Here is an 11904-nt window from a genome sequence, read left to right on the forward strand (position 1 = left end):
CATGAAATGTTTTGTGTTTGTGTATTAGGTATATTTGGGTATTCCATATATGTTTTCAATATTTCGAATGTGTTTTCGGTATTATGAATACTTTTCAAGTTTTGGATTCAGGTTTCCGATTATAGTTTCGAGTTTCTGGTAAAATTTTAAATTTTAAAAAGTATATTTTGGGTATTAGGTTGCTCAAGTAAGATTTATGGTAAACTTTTGGGGTTTTTTTGGGTATTTGCATATTTTTTCAGGTATTTGTTAGTGTTTTCAGATATTTTTCGTGTTTTAGTATTTTTGAATTTTCAGATACTTCGAGTATTTTTGAGTCATAATATATATATATATCCATATTAATTTGTACCCATTACTTATCCAAAAATTATGTTTTTTACATGTATTTGAATTATGGATCCAGACCCACACTTAAAAATTTGATATGTATGTCACGTGACGTTATTTTGAATTATTAGAAAAATATAAGGTAAGACCAATAATTAGCTAATGAATAGATGCGATAGCTTTGTTTTAGTAGATTTTGGGATGATTCCTTTTTAATAATTTTTATAATCATTTTCTGTATTCTTCTTTGAAATCGTATATATAATATACTCTTAACAAAAAAAATCTCAGAATATATATATACATAGCATATTCACAATATATTCGTTTTGCTTTGACATTGTTTGTTATGATTTAAGCAATACTAGCTTTTGACCCGCGTGTCTGCGAGGATGTCATTTTGTGTCATTTTCTTTCAATGAATAATATATATATATATATATATATATATATATATATAATATTTAATATATTAAATAATTTGTTTTATATGACATGTTTGCTATAGGGGTGTCCAATCTGATATTGGTTTGATTTCGGTTTGGTTTTTCTGGGTTTTCGGTATTTTGGTTTATAAAGAATAGGTACTATATTAAAACCATATCTACTTTGGTTTGGTTCGGTTTATATACAGTCGGTTTTTGGTTTATTCGGTTTTATACCAAAAAAATCATAAATACATTTATCTTTTATAATATTTTGTAAATTTTACTTTATATGGTTAGATATGAGTTTTAATATAACATGAAGATATTTTTATTTTTAAATAGACCATTTTATTTTTATTTTTACTATTTAAATAATTAGTAAACAAAATAAGTTAATAATTGTAATATTTTTAAAATAAAAATAATAAAAATTTGTAATCCATAATACTATTAAATAACTAAATATTAGCACACATATTTGTCAACAAAAAGATAAAAAAATATGTTTTGTTTAATTTGATAAAAATAACCTTTAACTTATTATCTAATAAATTGTGTATATAATCTAATAAATTCTGTAAATCATATCAGTAAAATAAATTGTGTATTTATTATTAGTTATATTATATAATTTACATATAGTTATACTACAATATTTTAATTGATCAGTTTATTCGGTTTATTCATTTTGATTGGTTTATATACCAAACCATATCTATATACTGTGGTTTTCTAAAAATAACATTCATTCAGTATACTCGGATATTACCAAATCCAAACCAGAACACCTCTACACATAAACATTCGTATTGTTTATATGTTCTAATTTATTGTTTAGATTATTCAGTTCCTTTAGTTGTTTATTTATATGAATGTATTGCACTTTGTAAAAATTTGGAATATAAATTAAAAACAATTTATACGAACGTGTGTATATGGTTTTAGTAAGAGTCTCTCGTGGCTTAATGACTCGAGAGACTTTCGAAGAAGATATAACTCATACTTTTGCTAAACTTTATAACATCTATCACCCATTTGGGCACAACTCTTTCAAATATCCCCAGCGACTCAGCCTTGTACTGCAGCGCAGCTTCTTCACCAGCTGAGTTATTTACCCAAGTTAAGGTGAATGATAAACCTGTCATGGTCAAAAGCCATGGAGAAAGATTCAAAATTGGTGCTTTTCTGGTGGCTGATGATCTAAAGTGTATTTTTTACGTGAGAACAACCCGCATAACTATACAATGACATAACTATGTGCCAAAAAACAAAATGACCGCTTGATGGATGGGAGGCAACAATGCAGACTCGTTTGTCTTTATTAATTTTTGACAATTTCATTCCTGTCAAGTGTTCCCCAAGAGCTTGAAATGGATAACCAGCAGATTACTTGATCCATAGTCAGTTGTTTTACAGAATTGTGGTTCAGCAACCAAGAGAGTTTCCATGAAACAAAAGCAAGAAAATAGTATTAGTAAGCAAAATTTTGATGACTCACTTAAAGAAGATGATTCAGCTTAAGTCAATTTGTTTTATCGTTGTTGATATGTGACGTATGCTAATATAATATGAGGTGATACCACATCCGTTTCCATGATATCCTCTGTCTGCCTGCTATGTTTCGTCATGCTTCTCGTAGGTGATACCGTGTCCGTTTCCACCATATCCTCAGTCTGCCTGCTACGGTTCCTCATGCATCTTGTTGTAACTTGAGGAGATTTAGGAGTCTTTCGTATTCTTCCACTTTGATTTTTGTTATTGTGAGGAACTCCCTCTGATATCAGCTCTTTTAGTTTCTCAACTTGCTGGGAAAGTGCCTTGTCTGTAATTTTTTTTATGCCCAGTTAGTAAAAGGACAAAGCATTTGATGCAGAAATCAAGAAAGGCTCGAGAACACTCTCCATTAAGAAAAAAGAAACTTTCTTACTCTTTCGTTCTTCTTCCACAAGACACTTTTGAGATTCCAGACGCTCCTCGTCCCTGGTCTACCTGTGGACCAAGACAGCCATGGTTTTACATTTCACAAGAATCCAGAAGCAAGTCCAGGGGAAGAAGATTAACACAGTAATATAGGGTACTACATGACTGATTTCAGCTATCTCATTCCTCAATCTCTCCATGTTCTCCGTTAAATTCTGGTTTTCACTTCTCAAATGTTGTGTCAACGCCTCTGAGGCTACAAAAGCAAAAGAGATAAGGACATGCTAAGAGCATACTTTTAAAACACTGGAGTTCAGCAGAGTCCAGCATGCAATAAACAACATAAAAATAAAAATAAACTGAATTGTTACATAATTCCAAATGTTTACAAGGAAGCTTAGGGATTCGGAGTGGCATTGATGCTCTTCTTGTTTCCTATTAACCTCGTCCAATTCCGAAAACTTCTTCTTCTAAAAAACAAAATCGAAACAAAAGTTTTGTAAGATCGAAATCCCTAGAAATTAAAATCAGAAATCAAACCTTGAAAGTGTGTATTTGTCGTAGAGCTTGGCGTAGAGAGTTTCCATCTCCTGCTGAAGAATCAAGAATAATTTGGAGATATAGCGACCCGAAGAAGACGAAGCAAAATCAAGAAGAAAAAAATAGAGGGTAAAGTAATGTTACAAAACGACCGTGTATAAGTCCAATGGCATTAGATTATAATTATTTAGAAAAAATTAGGGTTAAGTACTAAATGTACTTTTGTTTTAATAGATTAGATAGTTAGTGAATTTAAAATTTTAAAACAACGTTTTCAACAATATATATGAACAATTTTTTTTAATTTAATTATTTGTTAATTAGCAACTAATCTTATCATTTTAACATTACAGGAATCATTTTAATAAAATGTATATCAAAACATTTTAATAGCATTGAGGTGAGAGTATGATCGTAATATAGCTTATGTGATGAACATGTTATGATTGGGTCATTTCTATGGGGGTCTAGCTATTTAACAATGTCATGGTCTTGATATGAACAAGTGTTTTGACATCTTGTATTTTTGTTTCAGGAAGAGAAGACATGTAATGGGAAAATATATCTTACATTCTCCATTATCAAAGAGAAGCTATGAAAACTATAAAGTTAACATGAGACATCGAAGGAGATTTTTCATTTTAACAGACAGAAGTTCGATCTTGTAAAGGATGGAGTGTACCTTATAGTTCGGTCAGATTTTTATTATGATTTTAATGACAAAGGTATAGGTGTTATAAATCATGGAGTGGATTGCCATTAACCAAGACAAGAGGAGAAAGTTCGTCGGCCACATCAAGCCCAGCCGCGGCCGCAAGGAGGAGAGAGAGACGGTCAATGACCTAGCCGACTTAGAACTTAGGATGTTTTCCTTTTCTATGTTTTAGTAGTTTTCCTATTTCCTGTTGGATTAGGATATGTAGTCTTTCCATTTATCTTTATCTTGTAATCCTTATATAAGGAACCCCCATTGTTCATTAATATACACATAAATATTCAGTCTCTAAACTCTCTAATTATAACACGTTATCAGCACGATAGACTCCAAAATCCTGAGACAAAACCTAACCTAAATCCGTCACACATAAATCCTAAATCAGGCGCAACCTAAAATCGATCTATCTCTCAAACCCTGAGGAACCAGACGACGAGCCACATATCATCTTGAAGCTCTTGACGAGACGAATCCATCAGCGTTCTTCGATCCGATCTCAGACGCGCCCACATTCGCAGAAACAATACGCGGCGCCGTCTTGATCTTTTGGAACCCTAATCCCGAAGAACCCTAAACTGTTCTTGCTTGCGTTCCGGCTTGCAAACTCCGATCAAGCTCAACTCCGATCAAGCTCAGCTTCAGGCGTTCCCTGTCCGTGATCAACGTCCTCAGCCTCAGCTCAGCTTACAACTCAGACCAAATCCCCGACCAGACGCAACCGTCCGCAAGAAGAAACAAGCTCGCGATAGCTCTCGGCAACGCGACCCGATAGGAGCCGTCCCGCGTCCGTTCGTCTCAGCTCGTCTCTGATCTTTGGTGGTCCGGTTCAGACCTGCAAAAACAAAGGTACAGACTTAATCTGAGAACATGAATCAAACCTGGTTGTTTTGTAAAGATTGAAATCCTAAAAGATAATCTCTAAAACTGAAAGCCATAGGTTAAATAGATCAATCCCCTATGAGTAAATCGAAGCTCTATAAGTTCGATCTAAAACCTAAAAACGAGATTGATCCATTGATCAATTAAAATCAGAACCTTAAAGGTTTTTGAATCTCAAATCAAATCCCCTTGATCAAAGATCAAAGTTTTCGAAATCCCCTAAAACCCTAATTTTGGAAAATCGGTTTTTAATTTTGATTTGAAACTTGAGTGTTTGATTGATCGCCTAGAGCTATGATTAGTATTGTTTTAAAACTTGAATCTAAATCTTGTTTAAACTGAAATCCTAATCTCGAATTTAAAATCCTAAAGGTCTTGAAACCTTAAACTTTAAAGATTGAAAGTTTAATATTGTTTTGAATGAGAGTTAGGTTGCTAGAGTGCTTGATTCTAAAATCTAATATTACCAACCTTGAAATTGGTAAAACTTAATAGATATGCAACTAAGAAATAGAATTGAATGCATCTAGATCCCGTTTTGTATATGGTCGTGTGGCCTAATACATTGTTCATACTTGCGGCCTTGTGCCCTTGATTGATTAAAAGCCGTGTGGCTTAGTGAATATCAAAGTGACCGTGTAGCCTAGTATCCGGATGGTTTAATAAACCGGATTGCATTATGATCCGATCCTTAAGATCGTTGTATCTTATAATGGCCGTGAGGTATAAGCATCACAAATGCAAAGCCGTATGGCCTAAGTATCATAGATATACTTATGAAATCATATGCACTGATTATTTGAATTGGTTGCAAGAGTTATAAATCATAAATTGATTAAATGATTTCAGATGTCGAGATTTGAGCCTTCGGATTATGCTTCCCTAAATCTCTCTGGAGATAATTATCAAGAATGGAAAATGAACACTTCAATTGCCCTGAAGTCTAGAGGACTCAGGAGATGTATCATTGAAGGCAATAATGCAATTGAAAGTGAAAAGCATAGAGCCATAACAATTATGCGCTACCATCTCACTAAGGAACTGAGAAATCAGTATGAAAATATATAGGATCCTTGTGAACTTTGGACAAGACTAGAATCCAGATACTCAATGATATTTTAGTGAAAGACCATGAATGAATGGAAGCTTCTCAGGTTCTAGGATTTTGAATCCTTGGAAGAATATAATTCTGCTCTAATCGCCCATAGTCTTGAACTATGTGGTGAAGTGGTAACATATGATGATTTATTATATAAAACATACTCCACATTCCATCCAAAGGATGTATTGTTATCACATAAGGCTAAGGGTTTTATAACCTATAATGACCTATTGTCATACCTATTTGCAATCAAGCAAAGAGAGCAGAAACTTAAAGATACTATTAGTCGATTTGAGAAACTTCAGAAAAGATACATTGAGCAACGAGATAGTGAGATGATACTTCCTGAAGCCAATGAGGCTAGAAATGATAAGGAAGAATCCAAGAAAGCCGCCTGGGAAAATATAGATTGCGAGGCCGGCTTATACATTGACTAAAGAAAGATCTCGACATGATAATTTTATTTTAAGTCTATGATTTTGTGATTTGCTTTTAAACCTATTTGATGTTTCACGATTTTATATATATAATAGAATTGATTTTGAATTCATTATCTTGTCTGATCTTACTTGAACATATGAATGTTTTAAAGAGTTGCCTAAAGGGCATAAAACCAAGTAAGAAATCATGAATGGGTATAGTAAGCATAGTAAAGAAACTATGGCTAAGGCATTGCCTTAAAGGACATTATACACACCCAAAAGAACATGTGACCCATTGAAGTTATAATGTATGGTTTCCAAGTAGAAACAATGGGTAAGGAAGGAAACAAGTTCCTTTAGACTTTAAGAAGAAAAACGCCTAAGACCTTGAAATGATTTCAGATGTCGAGATTTGAGCCTTCGGATTATGCTTCCCTAAATCTCTCTGGAGATAATTATCAAGAATGGGAAATGAACACTTCAATTGCCCTGAAGCTAGAGGACTCAAGAGATGTATCATTGAAGGCAATAATGCAATTGAAAGTGAAAAGCATAGAGCCATAACAATTATGCGCTACCATCTCACTGAGGAACTGAGAAATCAGTATGAAAATATATAGGATCCTTGTGAACTTTGGACAAGACTAGAATCCAGATACTCAATGATATTTTAGTGAAAGACCATGAATGAATGGAAGCTTCTCAGGTTCTAGGATTTTGAATCCTTGGAAGAATATAATTCTGCTCTAATCACCCATAGTCTTGAACTATGTGGTGAAGTGGTAACAGATGATGATTTATTATATAAAACATACTCCACATTCCATCCAAAGGATGTATTGTTATCACATAAGGCTAAGGGTTTTACAACCTATAATGACCTATTGTCATACCTATTTGCAATCAAGCAAAGAGAGCAGAAACTTAAAGATACTATTAGTCGATTTGAGAAACTTCAGAAAAGATATATTGAGCAACGAGATAGTGAGATGAGACTTCCTGAAGCCAATGAGGCTAGAAATGATAAGGAAGAATCCAAGAAAGCCGCCTGGGAAAATATAGATTGTGAGGCCGGCTTATACATTGACTAAAGAAAGATCTCGACATGATAATTTTATTTTAAGTCTATGATTTTGTGATTTGCTTTTAAACCTATTTGATGTTTCACGATTTTATATATATAATAGAATTGATTTTGAATTCATTATCTTGTCTGATCTTACTTGAACATATGAATGTTTTAAAGAGTTGCCTAAAGGGCATAAAACCAAGTAAGAAATCATGAATGGGTATAGTAAGCATAGTAAAGAAACTATGGCTAAGGCATTGCCTTAAAAGGTATTATACACACCCAAAAGAACATGTGACCCATTGAAGTTATAATGTATGGTTTACAAGTAGAAACAATGGGTAAGGAAGGAAACAAGTTCCTTTAGACTTTAAGAAGAAAAACGCCTAAGACCTTGAAAGAAAGTGGTCGAGACTATACCTATGATCTCTACTGATCAAAACTATGCTACAGATCAGTATGATAAAGAGGCAAGAGATGTGGTAACCATATTGAGATAACACCACGAAATTTTACACTATATGGCATGATAGGATTAGCCATCCTAAAGTCTAAACTTGATGCAAAGATTGAAAAGGCACAGAGTTATCCCGTAAAAGATCTCACGTTGTGAAACATGTACACAAAGGGAAACTCATTAGGCTTAATTGTCCCAAGCACCACGACCTTATAGTATTGTCATGAGGGGGAGAGAGGATAAACCCATGATCAATACTACAATTTCGTGTATGGTCTACGACCATGTTATATGGCTCGGTCATTACTCGGCCATAAAAGACCATTCCTCGGCCGTAGAGGCCATGATACAAACAGCCAAACCGAAGAGGCCATTACTCGGCCGAAGAGACCATGTTATGGTCGGTTGCAAAGACCATCACCTATAAACGGCTTGACCACGACTTGGCCATGAATTGGCTGTATAGTGCAGGCTTGGCCGCATACAAGCCATTACCTATAAAAGGTTCGGCCATGTAAGCCATTATCTATAAGACTAAGATTCTAAAGTCTATAAGCTTGGAGACATTATGTTTTACATGTATAGAATGATAATATGCATCAGGCCATATAAGTGAGCATAGATATTCCCATCTCAGATTGAATACGGGTCATAAAACCAGACATACACCATCTTAAGATGTTTTGAATAAACCACCACATACATATATGTGCCGTCTAAGATGGAACCTCAGAAGAGGATTGGGAATATATAAGAATAAGATCTTCTCCACGAATTCAAAGGACCGTGAGCCAAAACATGGGTGATTAAAATAGTGGACAGGTACGGATTGCATGAAACAAATGAACCCGGATATTTAATATTAAAGGAGAAAGATTATAAGCTGGACAAAGAAATATTAAAAAGTAAAAGAATGATAAGAATGGTTTTAACCATCATTGTCTTGGTAAAAGATCCTCGGACTAGAGATTATGATTTAAGACGTCCAAAGAAAGATTATATAAAGCTAGCTAATTGAGAAGCTAATTGAAATGCCAGACATTGACCCGAGAAATGACTAACCAGCTTAGCACCAAATGAATGTCCTAGAAGAGACATAATCAAGTTGCTATAGAGTCTATACAAGATAGACCAAGTGTTCCATAAGATAAAGGAATCTCGGATAGAAAAGAATGGTGCATAGAATACAGATCCGAGATTATAAGAGAAACCATACCAGACATTGAGAAAAGGTCTGCGCAGCTACACATCTAAGGTACCAAACCATGTGGCTTGGGACGCCAAGCTACTAGGTAACAAAGGTCCTGGATAATAAGATCTCAAATCTATAGATCATGTATGGAACCTAATGGAACCACATGAAAGTGTCGACACACACACATTTGTATAAAGATACATAAACTTATAGCACTTGAACATAAAGAGATGAACGAGGATCATGAACCCACGAAAGAGTACTCATGCAATCATAAAAGATCATAGAGATTAGAAAAGATAAAACGTGGAGGTTCAAAGTATCTAAAAGAGAGATGGGTGTATTGGCCATATACATATACAGATACGCATCTAATAAACCAGTGAAATAGATGGATCTTGTGAGAAATAAAGAAACCGTGAGAGATGTACATGATGTAAGAGTATTCATGTTTTCCTAACTAGCAGCATTCGATTATAGCTTGTTACACAAGGTACTCACAGAGATCAAATGAACAGATTATAAGGAGATGAACTCCTATGTGGTGGATGCTGCTACAGATTTTCGAAATTGACAATGGTCTGGTCATAAGAAAGAAATTAGATACAAATGATGTAGTAAGCAGCATATGGATCACTGGATAAGATGACAGAACAACTTCGTTCCTAAGCTGATTCATGGACTGAAACATAAAGCAGCTGCTTATAGTATGTAAAAGAAATTGATCACGCATGATCATTGATCTTGGAGTTGTATAAAGGACAATCCAATACAGTCCATATATTTGAAATTCCTTGTGATTATACTAAACCTAAAAGAGGTTAGTAGGCATAGAATAAATCTATGTGGGTGTCCAACCAAAAGCGTCCGGCCCCGGCCCTTCAAACTAAAGATGTTCGACTCTGTCCGTCTAAGGACGTCCGGCTCTTCAGCAAAGAACGTCTGGCTCTTCTGCTAGACGCGTCCGGCTTTTAAGACTAAAAGGCGTCTAGCCCTTCTTCTTGATCACGGGCTAGTAGAGACAAAGGATCAACTGGATACAAATGTATTGTAGTCCATAAGCTTGTGAAAGCCGAGATTCATGACCTAATAATATATACTTAGCGTGTGATATGATCCACAGCAACTAAGGTCTTGAGACGCCATCATTAAGATAGGAATGCAAAATGAATACGGCATTACCTAAGGCAAAGAAATCGATGTCCACATACATGAGAGTGTTTCAGCCGCAGAGCCATAATAAGAGATTATAAACTCACATCAATGATCATTGATCTTGAACACTCATGAGACAAGTAGTGGACATGTATAGACGAGGTCTATGACCCAGACATGGATCGGCCAGATCGGGACATAGGTTCATGATAACCCTGTCTAGTACATTGTCCATAAGTACTTATTTTGTCCGACCAAAGTAAAGAGTTAACAGTAGACGATCACGTCTAGACTATGGACACATGCAAACACGATTTGCAAAGACCCAATAGTGATCCCCGAGAACAATATGGTTCACATTGTTTAGCACACATGTTTTACCGGGACACTCAATGTCAAAAGACATGAGAAACGACCTAAGAGGTTGAAGTGGTCTAGATACGGCTTAGTAATGAACTTGGCCGATTACTCCCTTCCTACATATACAGGAAAGATCACGCACCAATATGCGTAGAATGTAGAACCTACACTGAGGTTCACATCAGGGGGAGTAGTGCGTGTTGTACTCTTTTTCCTTCATCATGGTTTTGTCCCACTGGGTTTTCCTGATAAAGTTTTAATGAGGCAACATGAAGTGTACTACAAGTCCTGTATGGTTATGGCATCCAAGGGGGAGTGTTATAAATCATGGAGTGGATTGCCATTAACCAAGACAAGAGGAGAAAGCCCGTCGGCCACATCAAGCCCAGCCGCGGCCGCAAGGAGGAGAGAGAGACGGTCAATGACCTAGCCGACTTAGAACTTATGATGTTTTCATTTTCTATGTTTTAGTAGTTTTCCTATTTCCTGTTGGATTAGGATATGTACTCTTTCCATTTATCTTTATCTTGTAATCTTTATATAAAGAACTCCCATTGTTCATTAATATACACAGAAATATTCAGTCTCTAAACTCTCTAATTACAACAATAGGAGATTGGTCACGTTATTGACTAAGGTATTGTTAGGAAAATATAAGGTAAATATATATTTCCTAACGTGAGTTACATCATTCGGTAGTCTAAAAATATATAATGGGATTGACTAAACCATTTAATTTGATATATATATCCCTGTTACTTTGTAACTAGGGAAATATTAGGTAGAGCCAAAAAAATAATTAGTTAATGGTCCAATAATTTTTTTAAGTAGATTTTTGGAAATGATTTTTTTTTAATAGTATACTAGAGCTTGACCTGCAAGTCTGTGCGGGTAAAATTACACATGAATAGCTTTAATATAATCGTAAACATTTTAAATATATGATTTACATTTTAATATTATATATAATGTAATTTTATAATATTTTTTTTTATGTTTTTTATTTGACAATATCAATATATAAAGATTTGTTTTATTCATTTTACTTTGTTATTACTTATTATTACATACTAATATAATATTAAGTTTGGTGTTATAAATTCATAATCATAAATAATGAAATATAATCCCTTCAAAATATATCCTCTTTTTTTTTGTCGTCTACCCATCTAAGCTAGATCAAGTGAAAAATATATCATTTTTTAATTTTTAGAATTTGCATACAAAATATTTTAAATATTTTATATTGTTATACTATAGAACAAATATTTGTTCAAGATCATTTATATATCCTTGTTGTGTTTAAAAAAAATATCCTTTAGCATCTATAAT

General features: G+C 34.2%; 1 long non-coding RNA gene across 2 annotated transcripts; it reads right to left on the minus strand.

The window, feature by feature from the left end:
* Positions 1-1922: 1922 nt before the first annotated feature.
* LOC106379588 lies at positions 1923-6418 on the minus strand. Of its 2 annotated transcripts, none has more exons than XR_001276112.3 (5): positions 3219-6418; positions 3050-3148; positions 2840-2934; positions 2686-2747; positions 1923-2580 (listed from the first exon to the last, which is right to left on the minus strand). It is a non-coding gene; the product is annotated as an uncharacterized LOC106379588 (long non-coding RNA). The 2 variants fall into 2 exon arrangements; XR_001276113.3 differs by having other exon boundaries at positions 3068-3148; positions 3219-6415.
* Positions 6419-11904: the final 5486 nt, after the last annotated feature.

Source organism: Brassica napus, chromosome C2 (assembly GCF_020379485.1).
Source record: "Brassica napus cultivar Da-Ae chromosome C2, Da-Ae, whole genome shotgun sequence".
In the NCBI taxonomy this organism is placed as follows: domain Eukaryota; kingdom Viridiplantae; phylum Streptophyta; class Magnoliopsida; order Brassicales; family Brassicaceae; genus Brassica; species Brassica napus.